The sequence below is a fragment of the Pseudophryne corroboree genome, chromosome 1 (genome assembly GCF_028390025.1).
Source record: "Pseudophryne corroboree isolate aPseCor3 chromosome 1, aPseCor3.hap2, whole genome shotgun sequence".
NCBI classification, from domain to species: domain Eukaryota; kingdom Metazoa; phylum Chordata; class Amphibia; order Anura; family Myobatrachidae; genus Pseudophryne; species Pseudophryne corroboree.
In genome coordinates, this window is record NC_086444.1 from 13,800,150 (window position 1) to 13,825,973 (window position 25,824).

A 25,824-nucleotide genomic window follows, 5' to 3' on the forward strand; every position below is an offset into this window, starting at 1 on the left:
CAGGAGAGAGGCATGGGAGCTGAGAGATGGGACGGGAGAGAGGCATGGGAGCTGAGAGATGAGACGGGAGAGAGGCATGGGAGCTGAGAGATGGGACGGGAGAGATGCATGGGAGCTTAGAGATGGGATGGGAGAGAGGCATGGGAGCTGAGAGATGGGACGGGAGAGAGGAATGGGAGCTGAGAGATGGGACGGGAGAGAGGAATGGGAGCTGAGAGATGGGACGGGAGAGAGGAATGGGAGCTGAGATATGGGACGGGAGAGAGGCATGGGAGCTGAGAGATGGGATGGGAGAGAGGCATGGGAGCTGAGAGATGGGACTGGAGAGAGGCATGGGAGCTGAGAGATGGGACGGGAGAGAGACATGGGAGCTGAGAGATGGGACAGGAGAGAGGCATGGGAGCTGAGAGATGGGACGGGAGAGAGGCATGGGAGCTGAGAGATGGGACTGGAAAGAGGCATGGGAGCTGAGAGATGGGATGGAAGAGAGACATGGGAGCTGAGAGATGGGACGGGAGAGTGGCATGGGAGCTGAGAGATGGGACGGGAGAGAGGAATGGGAGCTGAGAGATGGGACGGGAGAGAGGAATGGGAGCTGAGAGATGGGACGGGGGAGAGGCATGGGAGCTGAGAAATGGGACGGGGGAGAGGCATGGGAGCTGAGAGATGGGACGGGAGAGAGGAATGGGAGCTGAGAGATGGGACGGGAGAGAGGAATGGGAGCTGAGAGATGGGACGGGAGAGAGGAATGGGAGCTGAGAGATGGGACGGGGGAGAGGCATGGGAGCTGAGAGATGGGACGGGAGAGAGGCATGGGAGCTGAGAGATGGGACGGGAGAGAGGAATGGGAGCTGAGAGATGGGACGGGAGAGAGGAATGGGAGCTGAGAGATGGGATAGGAGAGAGGAATGGGAGCTGAGAGATGGGACGGGAGAGAGGAATGTGAGCTGAGAGATGGGACGGGAGAGAGGAACAGGAGCTGAGAGATGGGACTGGAGAGAGGAACGGGAGCTGAGAGATGGGATGGGAGAGAGGAATGGGAGCTGAGAGATGGGACGGGAGAGAGGAATGGGAGCTGAGTGATGGGATAGGACAGAGGAATGGGAGCTGAGAGATGGGACGGGAGAGAGGAATGGGAGCTGAGAGATGGGTCGGGAGAGAGGAATGGTAGCTGAGAGATGGGATAGGAGAGAGGAATGGGAGCTGAGAGATGGGATGGGAGAGAGGAATGGGAGCTGAGAGATGGGACGGGAGAGAGGAATGGGAGCTGAGAGATGGGACGGGAGAGAGAAATGGGAGCTTAGAGATGGGACGGGAGAGAGAAATGGGAGCTGAGATATGGGATAGGAGAGAGGAATGGGAGCTGAGAGATGGGACGGGAGAGAGGAATGGGAGCTGAGAGATGGGACGGGAGAGAGGAATGGGAGCTGAGAGATGGGACGGGATAGAGGAATGGGAGCTGAGAGATGGGATGGGGGAGAGGCATGGGAGCTGAGAGATGGGATAGGAGAGAGGAATGGGAGCTGAGAGATGGGACGGGAGAGAGGAATGGGAGCTGAGAGATGGGACGGGAGAAAGGAATGGGAGCTGAGAGATGGGACGGGAGAGAGGAATGGGAGCTGAGAGATGGGACGGGAGAGAGAAATGGGAGCTGAGAGATGGGACGGGAGAGAGAAATGGGAGCTGAGAGATGGGATAGGAGAGAGGAATGGGAGCTGAGAGATGGGACGGAAGAGAGGAATGGGAGCTGAGAGATGGGACGGGAGAGAGGAATGGGAGCTGAGAGATGGGACGGGAGAGAGGAATGGTAGCTGAGAGATGAGACGGGGGATAGGCATGGGAGCTGAGAGATGGGATGGGGGAGAGGCATGGGAGCTGAGAGATGGGACGGGAGAGAGGAACGGGAGCTGAGAGATGGGATGGGAGAGAGGAATGGGAGCTGAGAGATGGGACGGGAGAGAGGAATGGGAGCTGAGTGATGGGATAGGACAGAGGAATGGGAGCTGAGAGATGGGACGGGAGAGAGGAATGGGAGCTGAGAGATGGGTCGGGAGAGAGGAATGGTAGCTGAGAGATGGGATAGGAGAGAGGAATGGGAGCTGAGAGATGGGACGGGAGAGAGGAATGGGAGCTGAGAGATGGGACGGGTGAGAGGAATGGGAGCTGAGAGATGGGACGGGAGAGAGAAATGGGAGCTTAGAGATGGGACGGGAGAGAGAAATGGGAGCTGAGATATGGGATAGGAGAGAGGAATGGGAGCTGAGAGATGGGACGGGAGAGAGGAATGGGAGCTGAGAGATGGGACGGGAGAGAGGAATGGGAGCTGAGAGATGGGACGGGATAGAGGAATGGGAGCTGAGAGATGGGATGGGGGAGAGGCATGGGAGCTGAGAGATGGGATAGGAGAGAGGAATGGGAGCTGAGAGATGGGACGGGAGAGAGGAATGGGAGCTGAGAGATGGGACGGGAGAGAGGAATGCGAGCTGAGAGATAGGACGGGAGAGAGGAATGGGAGCTGAGAGATGGGACGGGAGAGAGAAATGGGAGCTGAGAGATGGGACGGGAGAGAGGAATGGGAGCTGAGAGATGGGACGGGAGAGAGAAATGGGAGCTGAGAGATGGGACGGGAGAGAGAAATGGGAGCTGAGAGATGGGATAGGAGAGAGGAATGGGAGCTGAGAGATGGGACGGGAGAGAGGAATGGGAGCTGAGAGATGGGACGGGAGAGAGGAATGGTAGCTGAGAGATGAGACGGGGGAGAGGCATGGGAGCTGAGAGATGGGATGGGGGAGAGGCATGGGAGCTGAGAGATGGGATAGGAGAGAGGAATGGGAGCTGAGAGATGGGACGGGAGAGAGGAATGGGAGCTGAGAGATGGGACGGGGGCGAGGCATGGGAGCTGAGAGATGGGATGGGGGAGTGGCATGGGAGCTGAGAGATGGGACGGGAGAGAGGAATGGGAGCTGAGAGATGGGATGGAAGAGAGGAATGGGAGCTGAGAGATGGGACGGGAGAGAGGAATGGGAGCTGAGAGATGGGACGGGAGAGAGGAATGGGAGCTGAGAGATGGGACGGGAGAGAGGAATGGGAGCTGAGAGATGGGGCGGGAGAGAGGAATGGGAGCTGAGAGATGGGACGGGAGAGAGGAATGGGAGCTGAGAGATGGGACGGGAGAGAGAAATGGGAGCTGAGAGATGGGATAGGAGAGAGGAATGGGAGCTGAGAGATGGGACGGAAGAGAGGAATGGGAGAAATGCTTTGCTGTTCTTTATCACCGTACAATTTATCACTCTCCAATGCCTGATAAGTGTCCAGGTCTCACTTACAGATGGTGGCTCCGTCTGTCTCTAGGGGCGTGCCTAGCGCCGAGAGCATCTCCGTCTGGCTGCGTGTGCACGGGCGCGTCACAATCGCATGGGGTGCGTGCGCCTGGTCAGACGGAGATGCTTTCGGCGCTGCGCACGCCCGGATGGAGATGCTTAGAATGTGAGCATCTCTGTGCACTCCCGGCGTGACTAGGTGGATCGCCTAGTCACGCCGGGAGTGCACGCCTGCGATCGAGCCGTGTCCGATGAGTGCAGCTCCACCTGTACACTCACCCCACTATAATCTACTTACACGTCGCTCTCTATCAGCGCACTTACAGTGTATGAGAGGGTGGACGTGAGTGTGACAATATAACAAAGACGTGTCAGTATCAGCGCACCTATATAATCCAATAAATGCCCAAACTATGTCACTGTGACCTCACATTCTGCCATATGGGGGTTGTAGGCGCAGGGGCAAACCTTATTACCCTTTTCACTATGACTCCATCCAGCATCTTCCCTAGGGAGCCTCAAGGGTTAAACCGCAAGACTGTAAATAGGAAAATCTGAATAATTCACCTGAGATCCTGACTGACCTGGCCAAGGTTATATAACCCTCACAATGTCATGTGAGATGTGATGAATAAAACAAATGTATTGTGATCCGGTTCCTGGTAAAACGCCAGAGAAATACATATAGGCTGCTGAGGCATAAATTTCCCGGGCTCTCTCGTGTCGCACGCAATCATAAATCTTCCCGGATTTACTTTTGTGAGTAATTTGCTGAAACGTTCTGTATATATGGATGTGTCGTACCCGATATATGGAGTATATAAATCTATCTGTATATTACTGCGACATAAAGTACACATTGTGAGACATCTAGGAAACACCTGTGAGGAATTCTCGGAGTCTCCGTGGAATTAGTAATTACTGGCTGTAATTGGTGCACAGTAACCCGATAATCCGGCCAGTGCCCATCATCAATACAACTCAGCGGATGTCACCCACCGAGCACTCAGGGGCTGAATGTGAGACGGACGCAGGTGGAAATGTGGATGTGTCCTGCGAATATCCGGTCTCTGCGCAGTTTACCCCCTGTACCTCCCTTTATTACGCCTCTGATTACCCTGGCTGCAAAGATTCTTATTCATAGGATTGTCTGTGCATGAGAAGTAATTCCTGCTGACCTGCACCATTAGCATCAGAAGCCTCCCCCATACTCATCAGTTTGGGCAGCTTACACCTGTGGTCTCTCTACCACCCCTGGTGGTGCCCCTGTCATATAACAGCGTACAACCCCCTGCAGCACATAACAGAAAATCGCAGAGCCCCATATTGTACCTCGTAGTCTGGAGAGTTGAGTGCTGGTGCGCAGCCCCAAATAAGCATCTCAGCACCCAGCTACATATCAGGAGCACCCCAGGAGTGGGCACACTGAGAAGGACAAGGCCTGGTGGAGAGGTCATCTGTGGTCTGCAGTGTGGAACAGAAAAACAGGCATTTCCAAAAGGCTTGTCCGGGAGAAATAACGATATACCATACCGCCATATACTCTCCAATTGGTAGGAAGGTCAGTATGCAGTCATGGAGGCAGTTTTTCTGTACAGCTGGATGGGGTTTCCAGGCACCTGGAAACCCTGCTTAAGTGTGCCCCTGATAGGAGCTCACTAATATTAGTCCCGTTCAATGGATAACAATGATAGTTTCAAACACTTCCATTTTACTAATATTCCCAGGAGTTCCTCGACCAGAATACCTACATCATAGGAGTCTAGAGGTAATGTACAGTGTGTAGACCCTATTGATGTCTTAGTGGGATAGCTATCTGATGCCTCTGCTTCAGCCCTAGATTGTAGTGGACTGAAATAATGGCCCTCATTCCGAGTCGTTCGCTCGGTATTTTTCATCGCATCGCAATGAAAATCCGCTTAGTACGCATGCGCAATATTCGCACTGCGACTGCGCCAAGTAATTTAACAATGAAGATAGTATTTTTACTCACGGCTTTTTCATCGCTCCGGCGATCGTAATGTGATTGACAGGAAATGGGTGTTACTGGGCGGAAACACGGCGTTTTATGGGCGTGTGGATGAAAACGCTACCGTTTCCGGAAAAAACGCAGGAGTGGCTGGAGAAACGGGGGAGTGTCTGAGCGAACGCTGGGTGTGTTTGTGACGTCAAACCAGGAACGACAAGCACTGAACTGATCGCACAGGCAGAGTAAGGTTGAAGTTACTCAGAAACTGCAAAGTAGTTTGTAATCGCAATATTGCGAATACATCGGTCGCAATTTTAAGAAGCTAAGATACACTCCCAGTAGGCGTAGGCTTAGCGTGTGTAACTCTGCTAAATTCGCCTTGCGACCGATCAACTCGGAATGAGGGCCAATATCCCTGATCCTGTGTCAGCCCTATCCATACTCAGAAAAGGCCCCCACTTGGAAGGGCGGAAACAGCATTGTTAAGCCTGAGGTCAATATAGGGACTCTTCCTTCACATCCCTGTCCTGTGCCTCCCTTCTCTGCTCGAACTCCCCTGCCACTCCTCACACTGGTGCCAGCTCCTGCACCGCATCCCTGGAGCATCAGACAAACAGGTGCGTTCCTTGGGGGTAATTCTAAGTTGATCGCAGCAGGATTTTTGATAGCAATTGGGCAAAAATATGTGCACTGCAGGGGAGGCAGATATAACATGTGCAGAGAGAGTTAGATTTGGGTGGGTTATTTTGTTTCTGTGCAGGGTAAATACTGGCTGCTTTATTTTTACACTGCAAATTAGATTGCAGATTGAACACACTCCACCCAAATCTAACTCTCTCTGCACATGTTATATCTGCCTCCCCTGCAGTGCACATGGTTTTTGCCCAATTGCTAACAAAATTCCTGCTGCAATCAACTTAGAATTACCCCCCTTGCTCCCCACAGGTAAGTCTCTATATCCCGGCAGTTTGGTGTGGTACTCTGCAGCTGATTTCTGCTCCACACAGTATGGGTCCTGGCAGCTTATATTTCACCTCAGCTCTCTCTCCACTGTTCCTGCGGTGTCGACCAGGCAAAGGTCTGCTGGGCGGAACATTTTACCCCTTTTCACCCCCGTAGGCTTCGAATTTGGAAAAATCCCTGCTTAGTGGGTGACCGCAAATAAATGTCACAGTTTCCAGACCACCCGGCAGGTCACATGTTCCAGGTCACTCAGCAGTCACGTGTTCCAGGTCGTTCATCAGGTGCACACGAAGAGTTCACCAACTGTCACATTTTCCAGAGCACAATGGTGATGCACTGTAAATGGCAGGCGGACGCTTTGCCACATAGCTCTAAAACAAAACAACCAATTACAACGCCTAATCTACGGACCGAGACCTTTAATTTGGAATATGATGTATCCTGTACAGGCAACGGCATCATAAAAGTTGTCCTTCTGCTATTATATAGATCAGTGCCCACATACCACAACTGCCACTCAGCCGCTCTGTACTTACAGCATGCGGGCATCTCTCTGCTCCTCACGATGGGGCTGTGTGTATGAAACACATATCACATGGATGTATGATCAGACCATATAGTTTATAGGAAGAGGACTTCCCTCCATTGCTGAGCTGCTTGTCACCGCGCGGGAGCGTCAGGCGTCACAGGGTTAATATCCTCGCAGACATCTGCGTTATTTATTATGTCAGGGTGATAAACAAAGGAATAGGTTGCTGTTTCCCTCTGCAGTACATCTGCATTAAATCTATAAATATTCCGCCCTTCAGAGCTGAAAGTAATTAGTTTTCTTGTAAGTGCAATCTCATCAGAACTGGATTCCAGTGGCCTTTACATTACGGTACTTCAGGGCGTCCTGTGGCGCTCAGGTTATATTGATGTGAGGCGCGCTCTCTGCGGAGAGCCGTGATCTCTATTCAGTGTCACTACAAGGCAAAGTCAGGACATTGCGCCCACCCTGAGCGCAGGCTGTATGAGGGTGCTGACACCCACCCCGAGGGTAAAGCCAAACTCCTGGTTATTATCATTTCATTTGCAATATTGGTAAATCAAATAGCAGCGCACACAGCAGAGGCCGGCGCAAACACGCCCATTCTGCACTACGCTCTATTCCGACATTGAAAATGAAGAAAATATAGACCGTTAATATTTTGTAGAGCTTTCATTTATAATAAAATAACAGAAGTAACGTGAGCAGTACAGATGCAGACTAGAGATGAGCGGGTTCGGTTTCTCTGAATCCGAACCCGCACGAACTTCATGTTTTTTTTCACGGGTCCGAGCGACTCGGATCTTCCCGCCTTGCTCGGTTAACCCGAGCGCGCCCGAACGTCATCATGACGCTGTCGGATTCTCGCGAGACTCGTATTCTATATAAGGAGCCGCGCGTCGCCGCCATTTTCACACGTGCATTGAGATTGATAGGGAGAGGACGTGGCTGGCGTCCTCTCCATTTAGATTAGGAGAGAGAGAGAGAGATTGACCTGAGGCTGATACTGTAGAAGAGAGTGCAGAGTTTAGTGACTGACCACAGTGACCACCAGCAGTGCAGTTGTTTTATTTAATATATCCGTTCTCTGCCTGAAAAAAACGGTACACACAGTGACTCAGTCACATACCATATCTGTGTGCACTGCTCAGCCCAGTGTGCTGCATGCCTGCATCATCTATGTATATATTATATATCTGACTGTGCTCAGCTCACACAGCTTATAATTGTGGGGGAGACTGGGGAGCACTGCAGTGCCAGTTATAGGTTATAGCAGGAGCCAGGAGTACAAGACAGTCACATACCATATCTGTGTGCACTGCTCAGCCCAGTGTGCTGCATCATCTATGTATATATTATATATCTGACTGTGCTCAGCTCACACAGCTTATAATTGTGGGGGAGACTGGGGAGCACTGCAGTGCCAGTTATAGGTTATAGCAGGAGCCAGGAGTACATATTATATTAAAATTAAACAGTGCACACTTTTGCTGCAGGAGTGCCACTGCCAGTGTGACTGACCAGTGACCTGACCACACTGACCACCAGTATAGTTAGTAGTATACTATATTGTGATTGCCTGAAAAAGTTAAACACTCGTCGTGTGACTTCACTTGTGTGGTGTTTTTTTTTTTATTCTATAAAAAACTCATTCTGCTGACAGACAGTGTCCAGCAGGTCCGTCATTATATAATATATATACCTGTCCGGCTGCAGTAGTGATATATATATATTTTTTATATCATTATTTATCATCCAGTCGCAGCAGACACAGTACGGTAGTTCACGGCTGTAGCTACCTCTGTGTCGGCACTCGGCAGTCCATCCATAATTGTATACCACCTACCCGTGTTTTTTTTTTCTTTCTTCTCTATACATACATACTACTACATCTCTTTATCAACCAGTCTATATTAGCAGCAGACACAGTACAGTACGGTAGTTCACGGCTGTGGCTACCTCTGTGTCGGCACTCGGCAGTCCGTCCATAATTGTATACCACCTAACCGTGGTTTTTTTTTCTTTCTTCTTTATACATACATACTACGACATCTCTTTATCAACCAGTCTATATTAGCAGCAGACACAGTACAGTACGGTAGTTCACGGCTGTGGCTACCTCTGTGTCGGCACTCGGCAGTCCGTCCATAATTGTATACCACCTAACCGTGGTTTTTTTTTCTTTCTTCTTCATACATACATACTACGACATCTCTTTATCAACCAGTCTATATTAGCAGCAGACACAGTACAGTACGGTAGTTCACGGCTGTGGCTACCTCTGTGTCGGCACTCGGCAGTCCGTCCATAATTGTATACCACCTAACCGTGTTTTTTTTTTCTTTCTTCTTTATACATACATACTACGAAATCTCTTTATCAACCAGTCTATATTAGCAGCAGACACAGTACAGTACGGTAGTTCACGGCTGTGGCTACCTCTGTGTCGGCACTCGGCAGTCCGTCCATAATTGTATACCACCTACCCGTGGTTTTTTTTTCTTTCTTCTTTATACATACATACTACTACATCTCTTTATCAACCAGTCTATATTAGCAGCAGACACAGTACAGTACGGTAGTTCACGGCTGTGGCTACCTCTGTGTCGGCACTCGGCAGTCCGTCCATAATTGTATACCACCTAACCGTGGTTTTTTTTTCTTTCTTCTTTATACATACATACTACGACATCTCTTTATCAACCAGTCTATATTAGCAGCAGACACAGTACAGTACGGTAGTTCACGGCTGTGGCTACCTCTGTGTCGGCACTCGGCAGTCCGTCCATAATTGTATACCACCTAACCGTGGTTTTTTTTTCTTTCTTCTTTATACATACATACTACGACATCTCTTTATCAACCAGTCTATATTAGCAGCAGACACAGTACGGTAGTTCACGGCTGTAGCTACCTCTGTGTCGGCACTCGGCAGTCCGTCCATAATTGTATACTAGTATCCATCCATCTCCATTGTTTACCTGAGGTGCCTTTTAGTTGTGCCTATTAAAATATGGAGAACAAAAATGTTGAGGTTCCAAAATTAGGGAAAGATCAAGATCCACTTCCACCTCGTGCTGAAGCTGCTGCCACTAGTCATGGCCGAGACGATGAAATGCCAGCAACGTCGTCTGCCAAGGCCGATGCCCAATGTCATAGTACAGAGCATGTCAAATCCAAAACACCAAATATCAGTAAAAAAAGGACTCCAAAACCTAAAATAAAATTGTCGGAGGAGAAGCGTAAACTTGCCAATATGCCATTTACCACACGGAGTGGCAAGGAACGGCTGAGGCCCTGGCCTATGTTCATGGCTAGTGGTTCAGCTTCACATGAGGATGGAGGCACTCAGCCTCTCGCTAGAAAAATGAAAAGACTCAAGCTGGCAAAAGCAGTAGCACCGCAAAGAACTGTGCGTTCTTCGAAATCCCAAATCCACAAGGAGAGTCCAATTGTGTCGGTTGCGATGCCTGACCTTCCCAACACTGGACGTGAAGAGCATGCGCCTTCCACCATTTGCACGCCCCCTGCAAGTGCTGGAAGGAGCACCCGCAGTCCAGTTCCTGATAGTCAGATTGAAGATGTCAGTGTTGAAGTACACCAGGATGAGGAGGATATGGGTGTTGCTGGCGCTGGGGAGGAAATTGACCAGGAGGATTCTGATGGTGAGGTGGTTTGTTTAAGTCAGGCACCCGGGGAGACACCTGTTGTCCGTGGGAGGAATATGGCCATTGACATGCCTGGTGAAAATACCAAAAAAATCAGCTCTTCGGTGTGGAACTATTTCAACAGAAATGCGGACAACAGGTGTCAAGCCGTGTGTTCCCTTTGTCAAGCTGTAATAAGTAGGGGTAAGGACGTTAACCACCTCGGAACATCCTCCCTTATACGTCACCTGCAGCGCATTCATAATAAGTCAGTGACAAGTTCAAAAACTTTGGGTGACAGCGGAAGCAGTCCACTGACCAGTAAATCCCTTCCTCTTGTAACCAAGCTCACGCAAACCACCCCACCAACTCCCTCAGTGTCAATTTCCTCCTTCCCCAGGAATGCCAATAGTCCTGCAGGCAATGTCACTGGCAATTCTGACGAGTCCTCTCCTGCCTGGCATTCCTCCGATGCATCCTTGCGTGTAATGCCTACTGCTGCTGGCGCTGCTGTTGTTGCTGCTGGGAGTCGATGGTCATCCCAGAGGGGAAGTCGTAAGCCCACTTGTACTACTTCCAGTAAGCAATTGACTGTTCAACAGTCCTTTGCGAGGAAGATGAAATATCACAGCAGTCATCCTACTGCAAAGCGGATAACTGAGTCCTTGACAACTATGTTGGTGTTAGACGTGCGTCCGGTATCCGCCGTTAGTTCACAGGGAACTAGACAATTTATTGAGGCAGTGTGCCCCCGTTACCAAATACCATCTAGGTTCCACTTCTCTAGGCAGGCGATACCGAGAATGTACACGGACGTCAGAAAAAGACTCACCAGTGTCCTAAAAAATGCAGTTGTACCCAATGTCCACTTAACCACGGACATGTGGACAAGTGGAGCAGGGCAGGGTCAGGACTATATGACTGTGACAGCCCACTGGGTAGATGTATGGACTCCCGCCGCAAGAACAGCAGCGGCGGCACCAGTAGCAGCATCTCGCAAACGCCAACTCTTTCCTAGGCAGGCTACGCTTTGTATCACCGGTTTCCAGAATACGCACACAGCTGAAAACCTCTTACGGCAACTGAGGAAGATCATCGCGGAATGGCTTACCCCAATTGGACTCTCCTGTGGATTTGTGGCATCGGACAACGCCAGTAATATTGTGTGTGCATTAAAATATGGGCAAATTCCAGCACGTCCCATGTTTTGCACATACCTTGAATTTGGTGGTGCAGAATTATTTAAAAAACGACAGGGGCGTGCAAGAGATGCTGTCGGTGGCCAGAAAAATTGCGGGACACTTTCGGCGTACAGGCACCACGTACAGAAGACTGGAGCACCACCAAAAACTACTGAACCTGCCCTGCCATCATCTGAAGCAAGAAGTGGTAACGAGGTGGAATTCAACCCTCTATATGCTTCAGAGGTTGGAGGAGCAGCAAAAGGCCATTCAAGCCTATACAATTGAGCACGATATAGGAGGTGGAATGCACCTGTCTCAAGCGCAGTGGAGAATGATTTCAACGTTGTGCAAGGTTCTGATGCCCTTTGAACTTGCCACACGTGAAGTCAGTTCAGACACTGCCAGCCTGAGTCAGGTCATTCCCCTCATCAGGCTTTTGCAGAAGAAGCTGGAGACATTGAAGGAGGAGCTAACACGGAGCGATTCCGCTAGGCATGTGGGACTTGTGGATGGAGCCCTTAATTCGCTTAACAAGGATTCACGGGTGGTCAATCTGTTGAAATCAGAGCACTACATTTTGGCCACCGTGCTCGATCTTAGATTTAAAGCCTACCTTGGATCTCTCTTTCCGGCAGACACAAGTCTGCTGGGGTTGAAAGACCTGCTGGTGAGAAAATTGTCAAGTCAAGCGGAACGCGACCTGTCAACATCTCCTCCTTCACATTCTCCCGCAACTGGGGGTGCGAGGAAAAGGCTCAGAATTCCGAGCCCACCCGCTGGCGGTGATGCAGGGCAGTCTGGAGCAACTGCTGATGCTGACATCTGGTCCGGACTGAAGGACCTGACAACGATTACGGACATGTCGTCTACTGTCACTGCATATGATTCTCTCACCATTGAAAGAATGGTGGAGGATTATATGAGTGACCGCATCCAAGTAGGCACGTCACACAGTCCATACTTATACTGGCAGGAAAAAGAGGCAATTTGGAGGCCATTGCACAAACTGGCTTTATTCTACCTAAGTTGCCCTCCCACAAGTGTGTACTCCGAAAGAGTGTTTAGTGCCGCCGCTCACCTTGTCAGCAATCGGCGTACGAGGTTACATCCAGAAAATGTGGAGAAGATGATGTTCATTAAAATGAATTATAATCAATTCCTCCGCGGAGACATTGACCAGCAGCAATTGCCTCCACAAAGTACACAGGGAGCTGAGATGGTGGATTCCAGTGGGGACGAATTGATAATCTGTGAGGAGGGGGATGTACACGGTGATATATCGGAGGGTGATGATGAGGTGGACATCTTGCCTCTGTAGAGCCAGTTTGTGCAAGGAGAGATTAATTGCTTCTTTTTTGGGGGGGGTCCAAACCAACCCGTCATATCAGTCACAGTCGTGTGGCAGACCCTGTCACTGAAATGATGGGTTGGTTAAAGTGTGCATGTCCTGTTTTGTTTATACAACATAAGGGTGGGTGGGAGGGCCCAAGGACAATTCCATCTTGCACCTCTTTTTTCTTTTATTTTTCTTTGCGTCATGTGCTGTTTGGGGAGGGTTTTTTGGAAGGGACATCCTGCGTGACACTGCAGTGCCACTCCTAAATGGGCCCGGTGTTTGTGTCGGCCACTAGGGTCGCTAATCTTACTCACACAGTCAGCTACCTCATTGCGCCTCTTTTTTTCTTTGCGTCATGTGCTGATTGGGGAGGGTTTTTTGGAAGGGACATCCTGCGTGACACTGCAGTGCCACTCCTAAATGGGCCCGGTGTTTGTGTCGGCCACTAGGGTCGCTAATCTTACTCACACAGTCAGCTACCTCATTGCGCCTCTTTTTTTCTTTGCGTCATGTGCTGATTGGGGAGGGTTTTTTGGAAGGGACATCCTGCGTGACACTGCAGTGCCACTCCTAAATGGGCCCGGTGTTTGTGTCGGCCACTAGGGTCGCTAATCTTACTCACACAGTCAGCTACCTCATTGCGCCTCTTTTTTTCTTTGCGTTATGTGCTGATTGGGGAGGGTTTTTTGGAAGGGACATCCTGCGTGACACTGCAGTGCCACTCCTAAATGGGCCCGGTGTTTGTGTCGGCCACTAGGGTCGCTAATCTTGCTCACACAGTCAGCTACCTCATTGCGCCTCTTTTTTTCTTTGCGTCATGTGCTGATTGGGGAGGGTTTTTTGGAAGGGACATCCTGCGTGACACTGCAGTGCCACTCCTAAATGGGCCCGGTGTTTGTGTCGGCCACTAGGGTCGCTTATCTTACTCACACAGTCAGCTACCTCATTGCGCCTCTTTTTTTCTTTGCGTCATGTGCTGATTGGGGAGGGTTTTTTGGAAGGGACATCCTGCGTGACACTGCAGTGCCACTCCTAGATGGGCCAGGTGTTTGTGTCGGCCACTAGTGTCGCTTAGCTTAGTCATCCAGCGACCTTGGTGCAAATTTTAGGACTAAAAATAATATTGTGAGGTGTGAGGTATTCAGAATAGACTGAAAATGAGTGGAAATTATGGTTTTTGAGGTTAATAATAATATGGGATCAAAATGACCCCCAAATTCTATGATTTAAGCTGTTTTTTAGTGTTTTTTGAAAAAAACACCCGAATCCAAAACACACCCGAATCCGACAAAAAAAATTCGGTGAGGTTTTGCCAAAACGCGGTCGAACCCAAAACACGGCCGCGGAACCGAACCCAAAACCAAAACACAAAACCCGAAAAATTTCAGGCGCTCATCTCTAATGCAGACATGTTTTTTTTTAAATGGGCAATCACGTACAAGGCGAAACCAAGCCTAGGAAATGACTGCCCCTTTAAAAATGTCCGAGTACGGCCGCCAACCCACACGCCCGATAAAACTCGGACGTTGTTACATATGGTCCAACATTTTTCTACTGTTATAGCTGTAACATTACTATAACCCTGAACCTAATTTTAACTCCATCCCTAACTGCAGCCTAACCGTAATCACAGACTAACTCTAACTGCAGCCTAACCGTAATCACAGACTAACCCCAACTGCATCCTAACCGTAATCACAGACTAACTATAACTGCTGCCTAACCGTAATCACAGACTAACCCCAACTGCAGCCTAACCGTAATCACAGACTAACTATAACTGCAGCCTAACCGTAAACACAGACTAACTATGGCCCTCATTCCGAGTTGTTCGCTCGCAAGGCGATTTCAGCAGAGTTACACACGCTAAGCCGCCGCCTACTGGGAGTGAATCTAAACTTCTTAAATGTGCGACCGATGTATGCGCATTTTTGCGATCAAAAACGAGTTAGCAGTTTCTGAGTAACTCCAGACTTACTCTGCCTGTGCGATCAGTTCAGTGCTTTTCGGTCCCGGCTGACGTCAGAAACACACCCAGCGTTCGGCCAAGCACTCCCACCGTTTCTCCAGACACGCCTGCGTTTTTTCCGGAAACGGTAGCGTTTTCAGCCACACGCCCATAAAACGCCATACATCCGCCCAGTAACACCCATTTCCTGTCAATCACAATGCGATCGCCGGAGCGATGAAAAAGCCGTGAGTAAAATTACTTTCTTCATAGTAAAGTTACTTGGCGCATGCGCAGTGCGAACATTACGCATGCGCACTAAGAGAATTCTCACTGCGATGCGATGAAAAATACCGAGCGAACAACTCGGAATGAGGGCCTATAACTGCAGCCTAACCGTAATCACAGACTAACTATAACTGCAGCCTAACCGTAGTCACAGACTAACTATAACGGCAGCCTAACCGTAATTACAGACTAACTATAACTGCAGCCTAGCCGTAATTACAGACTAACTATAACTGCAGTTAGTGACTATAACTGCGGTTAGTAGTCACAGACTAACTATAACTGCAGCCTAACCGTAATCACAGACTAACTATAACTGCAGTCTAACCGTAGTCACAGACTAACTGTAACTGCAGCCTAGCCGTAATCACAGACTAACTATAACTGCAGCCTAGCCGTAATCACAGACTAACTATAACTGCAGCCTAACCGTAATCACAGCCTAACTCTAACTGCAGCCTAACCGCAGTCACAGACTAACTATAACTGCAGCCTAGCCATAATCACAGCCTAACTCTAACTGCAGCCTAACCGTAATCACAGACTAACTATAACTGCAGCCTAACCGTAATCACAGACTAACTATAACTGCAGCCTAACCATAATCACAGACTAACCATAACTGCAGCCTAACCGTAATCACAGACTAATTATAACTGCAGCCTAACCGTAATCACAGACTAACCCTAACTGCAGCCTAACCATAATCACAGACTAACCCTAACTGCAGCCTAACCGTAATCACAGACTAACTCTACTGCAGCCTAACCATAGTCACAGACTAACTATAACTGCAGCCTAGCCGTAATCACAGCCTAACTCTAACTGCAGCCTAACCGTAATCACATACTAACTATAACTGCAGCCCAGCCGTAATCACAGCCTAACTCTAACTGCAGCCTAACCGTAATCACAGACTAACTATAACTGCAGCCTAACCGTAATCACAGACTAACTATAACTGCAGCCTAACCATAATCACAGACTAACCATAACTGCAGCCTAACCGTAATCACAGACTAACTATAACTGCAGCCTAACCGTAATCACAGACTAACCCTAACTGCAGCCTAACCATAATCACAGACTAACCCTAACTGCAGCCTAACCGTAATCACAGACTAACTCTAACTGCAGCCTAACCATAGTCACAGACTAACTATAACTGCAGCCTAGCCGTAATCACAGCCTAACTCTAACTGCAGCCTAACCGTAATCACATACTTACTATAACTGCAGCCTAGCCGTAATAACAGCCTAACCATAACTGCAGCCTAACCGTAATCAGACTAACTATAACTGCAGCCTAACCATAATCACAGACTAACTATAACTGCAGCCTAACCGTAATCACAGACTAACCATAACTGCAGCCTAACCGTAATCACAGACTAACCCTAAGAGTAGCCTAACCCTAATCACAGACTAACTATAACTGCAGCCTAACTGTAATCATAGACTAACCATAACTGCAGCCTAACCGTAATCACAGACTAACCCTAAGAGTAGCCTAACCCTAAACGCAGGCTAACCATAACTGAAGCCTTACACTAACACTAATCGTAGCCTGCAGCCTAACCCCAACTGCAGCCGAACCCTAACTGCAACTTAACCATAATAGCAGACTAAGCCTTACACTAACTTTAACTGTTGCCTAACACTGATTGCAGATTAACACTAACTGCAGCCTAACCGTAATCACAGACTAACTATAACTACAGCCTAACCGTAGTCACAGACTAACTATAACTGCAACCTAGCCGTAATCACAGACTAACTATAACTGCAGCCTAACCGTAGTCACAGACTAACTATAACTGCAGCCTAGCCGTAATCACAGACTAACTATAACTGCAGCCTAACCGTAATCACAGACTAACTATAACTGCAGCCTAACCATAATCACAGACTAACTATAACTGCAGCCTAACCGTAATCACAGACTAACTATAACTGCAGCCTAACCATAATCACAGACTAACTATAACTGCAGCCTAACCATAATCACAGACTAACTCTAACTGCAGCCTAACCATAATCACAGACTAACCCTAACTGCAGCCTAACCGTAATCACAGACTAACTCTAACTGCAGCCTAACCATAGTCACAGACTAACTATAACTGCAGCCTAGCCGTAATCACAGCCTTACTCTAACTGCAGCCTAACCGTAATCACATACTAACTATAACTGCAGCCTAGCCGTAATCACAGTCTAACCATAACTGCAACCTAGCCGTAATCACAGACTAACCCTAACTGCAGCCTAACCATAATCACAGACTAACCCTAACTGCAGCCTAACCGTAATTACAGACTAACTCTAACTGCAGCCTAACCATAGTCACAGACTAACTATAACTGCAGCCTAGCCGTAATCACAGCCTAACTCTAACTGCAGCCTAACCGTAATCACATACTAACTATAACTGCAGCCTAGCCGTAATCACAGCCTAACCATAACTGCAGCCTAACCGTAATCACAGACTAACTATAACTGCAGCCTAACCATAATCACAGACTAACTATAACTGCAGCCTAACCGTAATCACAGACTAACCATAACTGCAGCCTAACCATAATCACAGACTAACTATAACTGCAGCCTAACCGTAATCACAGACTAACTATAACTGCAGCCTAACCGTAATCACAGACTAACTATAACTGCAGCCTAACCATAATCACAGACTAACCATAACTGCAGCCTAACCGTAATCACAGACTAACTCTAACTGCAGCCTAACCCTAATCGCAGACTAACTAAAACTGCAGCCTAACTGTAATCATAGACTAACCATAACTGCAGCCTAACTGTAATCACAGACTAACCCTAAGAGTAGCCTAACCCTAATCGCAGGCTAACCATAACTGAAGCCTTACACTAACACTAACCCTAATCGTAGCCTGCAGCCTAACCCCAACTGCAGCCGAACCCTAACTGCAACTTAACCATAATAGCAGACTAAGCCTTACACTAACTTTAACTGTTGCCTAACACTGATTGCAGATTAACACTAACTGCAGCCTAACCGTAATCACAGACTAACTATAACTACAGCCTAACCGTAGTCACAGACTAACTATAACTGCAGCCTAACCGTAATCACATACTAACTATAACTGCAACCTAGCCGTAATCACAGACTAACTATAACTGCAGCCTAACCGTAGTCACAGACTAACTATAACTGCAGCCTAGCCGTAATCACAGACTAACTATAACTGCAGCCTAACCGTAATCACAGACTACCTATAACTGCAGCCTAACCATAATCACAGACTAACTATAACTGCAGCCTAACCGTAATCACAGACTAACTATAACTGCAGCCTAACCATAATCACAGACTAACTATAACTGCAGCCTAACCATAATCACAGACTAACTCTAACTGCAGCCTAACCATAATCACAGACTAACCCTAACTGCAGCCTAACCGTAATCACAGACTAACTCTAACTGCAGCCTAACCATAGTCACAGACTAACTATAACTGCAGCCTAGCCGTAATCACAGCCTAACTCTAACTGCAGCCTAACCGTAATCACATACTAACTATAACTGCAGCCTAGCCGTAATCACAGTCTAACCATAACTGCAACCTAGCCGTAATCACAGACTAACTATAACTGCAGCCTAACCGTAGTCACAGACTAACTATAACTGCAACCTAGCCGTAATCACAGACTAACTATAACTGCAGCCTAACCGTAATCACAGACTAACTATAACTGCAGCCTAACCATAATCACAGACTAACTATAACTGCAGCCTAACCGTAATCACAGACTAACCCTAACTGCGGCCTAACCATAATCACAGACTAACCCTAACTGCAGCCTAACCGTAATCACAGACTAACTCTAACTGCAGCCTAACCATGGTCACAGACTAACTATAACTGCAGCCTAGCCGTAATCACAGCCTATCTCTAACTGCAGCCTAACCGTAATCACATACTAACTATAACTGCAGCCTAGCCGTAATCACAGCCTAACCATAACTGCAGCCTTACCGTAATCACAGACTAACTATAACTGCAGCCTAACCATAATCACAGACTAACTATAACTGCAGCCTAACCGTAATCACAGACTAACCATAACTGCAGCCTAACAATAATCACAGACTAACTATAACTGCAGCCTAACCGTAATCACAGACTAACTATAACTGCAGCCTAACCGTAATCACAGACTAACTATAACTGCAGCCTAACCATAATCACAGACTAACCATAACTGCAGCCTAACCGTAATCACAGACTATCTCTAACTGCAGCCTAACCCTAATCGCAGACTAACTATAACTGCAGCCTAACTGTAATCACAGACTAACCCTAAGAGTAGCCTAACCCTAATCGCAGGCTAACCATAACTGAAGCCTTACACTAACACTAACCCTAATCGTAGCCTGCAGCCTAACCCCAACTGCAGCCCAACCCTAACTGCAACTTAACCATAATAGCAGACTAAGCCTTACACTAACTTTAACTGTTGCCTAACACTGATTGCAGATTAACACTAACTGCAGCCTAACCGTAATCACAGACTAACTATAACAACAGCCTAACCGTAGTCACAGACTAACTATAACTGCAGCCTAACCGTAATCACATACTAACTATAACTGCAACCTAGCCGTAATCACAGACTAACTATAACTGCAGCCTAACCGTAATCACAGACTAACTATAACTGCAGCCTAACCATAGTCACAGACTAACTATAACTGCAGCCTAACCGTAATCACAGACTAACTCTAACTGCAGCCTAACCATAATCACAGACTAACCCTAACTGCAGCCTAACCGTAATCACAGACTAACTGTAACTGCAGCCTAACCATAGTCACAGACTAACTATAACTGCAGCCTAGCCGTAATCACAGCCTAACTCTAACTGCAGACTAACCGTAATCACATACTAACTATAACTGCAGCCTAGCCGTAATCACAGTCTAATTTCTAACTGCAACCTAGCCGTAATCACAGACTAACTATAACTGCAGCCTAACCGTAGTCACAGACTAACTATAACTGCAACCTAGCCGTAATCACAGACTAACTATAACTGCAGCCTAACCGTAATCACAGACTAACTATAACTGCAGCCTAACCATAATCACAGACTAACTATAACTGCAGCCTAACCGTAATCACAGACTAACCCTAACTGCAGCCTAACCGTAATCACAGACTAACCCTAACTGCAGCCTAACCGTAATCACAGACTAACTCTAACTGCAGCCTAACCATAGTCACAGACTAACTATAACTGCAGCCTAGCCATAATCACAGCCTAACTCTAACTGCAGCCTAACCGTAATCACATACTAACTATAACTGCAGCCTAGCCATAATCACAGCCTAACCATAACTGCAGCCTAACCGTAATCACAGACTAACTATAACTGCAGCCTAACCATAATCACAGACTAACTATAACTGCAGCCTAACCGTAATCACAGACTAACCATAACTGCAGCCTAACCATAATCACAGACTAACTATAACTGCAGCCTAACCGTAATCACAGACTAACTATAACTGCAGCCTAACTGTAATCACAGAATAACTATAACTGCAGCCTAACCATAATCACAGACTAACCATAACTGCAGCCTAACCGTAATCACAGACTATCTCTAACTGCAGCCTAACCCTAATCGCAGACTAACTATAACTGCAGCCTAACCGTAATCATAGACTAAACATAACTGCAGCCTAACCATAATCACATACTAACTATAACTGCAGCCTAACCATAATCACAGACTAACTATAACTGCAGCCTAACTGTAATCACAGACTAACTATAACTGCAGCGTAACCGTAGTCACAGACTAACTATAACTGCAGCCTAACCGTAATCACAGACTAACTATAACTGCAGCCTAACCGTAATCACAGACTAACCATAACGGCAGCCTAACCGTAATCACAGACTAACTATAACTGCAGCCTAACCGTAATCACAGACTAACTATAACTGCAGCCTAACTCTAATCACAGACTAACTATAACTGCAGCCTAACTCTAATCACAGACTAACTATAACTGCAGCCTAACCGTAGTCACAGACAAACTATAACTGCAGCCTAACCATAATCACAGACTAACCATAACTGCAGCCTAACCGTAATCACTGACTAACTCTAACTGCAGCCTTACCCTAATCGCAGACTAACTATAACTGCAGCCTAACTGTAATCATAGACTAACCATAACTGCAGCCTAACCGTAATCACAGACTAACCCTAAGAGTAGCCTAACCCTAATTGCATGCTAACCATAACTGAAGCCTTACACTAACACTAACCCTAATCGTAGCCTGCAGCCTTACCCCAACTGCATCCGAACCCTAACTGCAATTTAACCATAATAGCAGACTAAGCCTTACACTAACTTTAACTGTTGCATAACACTGATTGCAGATTAACACTAACTGCAGCCTAACCGTAATCACAGACTAACTATAACTACAGCCTAACCGTAGTCACAGACTAACTATAACTGCAGCCTAACCGTAATCACAGACTAACTATAACGGCAGCCTAACCGTAGTCACAGACTAACTATAACTGCAGCCTAGCCGTAATCACAGACTAACTATAACTGCAACCTAGCCGTAATCACAGACTAACTATAACTGCAGCCTAACCATAGTCACAGACTAACTATAACTGCAGCCTAGCCGTAATCACAGACTAACTATAACTGCAGCCTAACCGTAATCACAGACGAACTATAACTGCAGCCTAACCGTAATTACAGACTAACTATAACTGCAGCCTAACCATAATCACATACTAACTATAACTGCAGCCTAACCGTAATCACAGACTAACTATAACTGCAGCCTAACCATAATCACAGACTAACTATAACTGCAGCCTAACCGTAATCACAGACTAACCCTAACTGCAGCCTAACCATAATCACACACTAACCCTAACTGCAGCCTAACCGTAATCACAGACTAACTCTAACTGCAGCCTAACCATAGTCACAGACTAACTATAACTGCAGCCTAGCCGTAATCACAGCCTAACTCTAACTGCAGCCTAACCGTAATCACATACTAACTATAACTGCAGCCTAGCCGTAATCACAGCCTAACCATAACTGCAGCCTAACCGTAATCACAGACTAACTATAACTGCAGCCTAACCATAATCACAGACTAACTATAACTGCAGCCTAACCGTAATCACAGACTAACCATAACTGCAGCCTAACCATAATCACAGACTAACTATAACTGCAGCCTAACCATAATCACAGACTAACCCTAACTGCAGCCTTACTGTAATCACAGACTAACTATAACTGCAGCGTAACCGTAGTCACAGACTAACTATAACTGCAGCCTAACCGTAATCACAGACTAACTATAACTGCAGCCTAACCGTAATCACAGACTAACTATAACTGCAGCCTAACCGTAATCACAGACTAACCATAACGGCAGCCTAACCGTAATCACAGACTAACTATAACTGCAGCCTAACCGTAATCACAGACTAACTATAACTGCAGCCTAACTCTAATCACAGACTAACTATAACTGCAGCCTAACTCTAATCACAGACTAACTATAACTGCAGCCTGACCGTAGTCACAGACTAACTATAATTGCAGCCTAACCGTAATCATAGACTTACTATAACTGCAGCCTAACCGTAATCACAGACTAACTATAACTGCAGCCTAACCGTAATCACAGACTAACCATAACTGCAGCCTAACCGTAATCACAGACTAACTCTAACTGCAGCCTAACCCTAATCGCAGACTAACTATAACTGCAGCCTAACCGTAATCACAGCCTAACCCTAAGAGTAGCCTAACTCTAATCACAGACTAACCCTAACTGCAGCCTAACCATAATCACAGACTAACCCTAACTGCAGCCTAACCGTAATCACAGACTAACCATAACTGCAGCCTAACCGTAATCACAGACTAACCCTAAGAGTAGCCTAACCCTAATCACAGGCTAACCATAACTGAAGCCTTACACTAACACTAACCCTAATCGTAGCCTGCAGCCTAACCCCAACTGCAGCCGAACACTAACTGCAACTTAACCATAATAGCAGACTAACCCTTACACTAACCTTAACTGTTGCTTAACACTGATTGCAGATTAACTATAACTGCAGCCTAACCGTAATCGCAGACTAACCCTAAGAGTAGCCTAACCCTAATCACAGACTAACCCTAACTGCAGCCTAACCCGCAATCACAGACTAACCCTAACTGCAGCCTAACCGTAATCACAGACTAACCATAACTGCAGCCTAACAGTAATCTCAGACTAACCCTAACTGCAGCCTAACCATAATCACAGACTAACCCTAACTGCAGCCTAACCGTAATCAGTCTAACCCTAACTGCAGCCTAACCATAATCACAGATTAACCCTAACTGCAGCCTAACCGTAATCACAGACTAACCCTAAGAGTAGCCTAACCGTATTCACAGACTAACCCTAACTGCAGCCTAACCGTAATCACAGACTAACGCTAACTGCAGCCTAACTGTAATCACAGACTAACCCTAACTGCAGCCTAACCGTAATCACAGACTAACCCTAAGAGTAGCCTGACCGTAGTCACAGACTAACCCTAACTGCAGCCTAACCGAAATCACAGACTAACTATAACTGCAGCCTAACCGTAATCACAGACTAACCCTAAGAGTAGCCAATCCCTAATCGCAGACTAACTAACACTAACCCTAATCGTAGCCTGCAGCCTAACCCCAACTGCAGCCGAACACTGACTGCAACTTAACCATAATAGCAGACTAACCCTTACACTAGCCCTAACTGTTGCCTGACACTGATTGCAGATTAACACTAACTGCAGCCTAACCCTAATCGCAGACTAACCCTAACTGCAGCCTCACCGTAATCACAGACTAACCCCAACTGCAGCCTAACCTTAATCGCAGACTAACCCTAAGAGTAGCCTAACCTTAATCGCAAACTAACCATAACTGCAGACTAACACTAACCTTAATCGCAGCCTAACCCCAACTGCAGCCGAACCCCAACTGCAGCCTAACCCTAACTGCAACCTAGCGATAATAGCTAACCCTTACACTAACCCTAACTGTTGCCTAACACTGATTGCAGATTAACACTAACTGCAGTCTAACAATAATAGCAGACTAACCCTAACTGTAGCCTCCCTATCACAGACTAACAATAACTGCAGACTAACCCAAATGCCAGACTAACTCTAACAGCCTGAACTGTAATCGCTGACTAATGCTGACATTAAAACAAATTGCAGCCTAACTCTAAATGCAGCATAACCCTAACCGTAATCACAGACTAACCATAATGCTAATCCTAATTGCAGACTAACCCTAACTGCAGCCTAACCCTAATCGCAGCCAAACCCTAACTGCAGCCTAACCATAATAGCAGACTTACACTAACCCTAATTGCAGACTAACTCTAACTGCAGCCTTACCTGTAATCGCAGACTAACTCTAACATTAAAACAAATTGCAGCTCAACCCTAACTGCAGCATAACCCTAACCGTAATCATAGTCTAACCCTAACTGCAACCTAAGCATAAACCCAGACTAACCATAACGCTAACCGTAATTGCAGACTAACCCTAAGAGTAGCCTAACCCTAATCGCAGACTAACCATAACTGCAGCCTTACTTATAATTGCAGACTAACTCTAACATTAAACCTAACTGTAGCCTAACCCCAATCGCAGCGATACTCTAACTGCAACCTAACTGCAGCCTAACCATAATAGCAGACTAACACTAACCCTAATCGCAGACTAACTCTAACTGCAGCATTACCTGTAATCACAGACTACAGCTCAATGCCAAATGTGGCATAACCCTAACCATAATCACAGACTAAATCTAACACTAACTCTTATCGTAGACTAACCCTGACACTAATTGCATCTTAACCCTAACTGCAGCCTAACCATAATTGCAGACTAACCGTAACACTAACCATAAGAGTAGCCTAACCCTAATCGCAGACTAAGACTGACACTAATTGAATCCTGATCCTAACTGAAGTCTTTGCCTAACCCTAACTGCAGACTAACCCTAGCACTAACCCTCAGTGCAGCCAAATCCTTAAACCTAACTGACCATGCCAACATTATGTCAATGTTAACACTGAATTCCCGACATGTTCACTGTTGACACAAAGACTACATGAGCAAGGTCATATATCTGGCAAAGCTGCAGACTTCCCTGGCAGTGTTGCTCTAAGCTGCAGGTGTACAATAGTCCTGCCAAGTAACCCAGGCTATAAAGTGGGCATGTCAGGTAGAGATGAGCGCCTGAAATTTTTCGGGTTTTGTGTTTTGGTTTTGGGTTCGGTTCCGCGGCCGTGTTTTGGGTTCGAACGCGTTTTGGCAAAACCTCACCGAATTTTTTTTGTCGGATTCGGGTGTGTTTTGGATTCGGGTGTTTTTTTCAAAAAACACTAAAAAACAGCTTAAATCATAGAATTTGGGGGTCATTTTGATCCCAAAGTATTATTAACCTCAAAAACCATAATTTACACTCATTTTCAGTCTATTCTGAATACCTCACACCTCACAATATTATTTTTAGTCCTAAAATTTGCACCGAGGTCG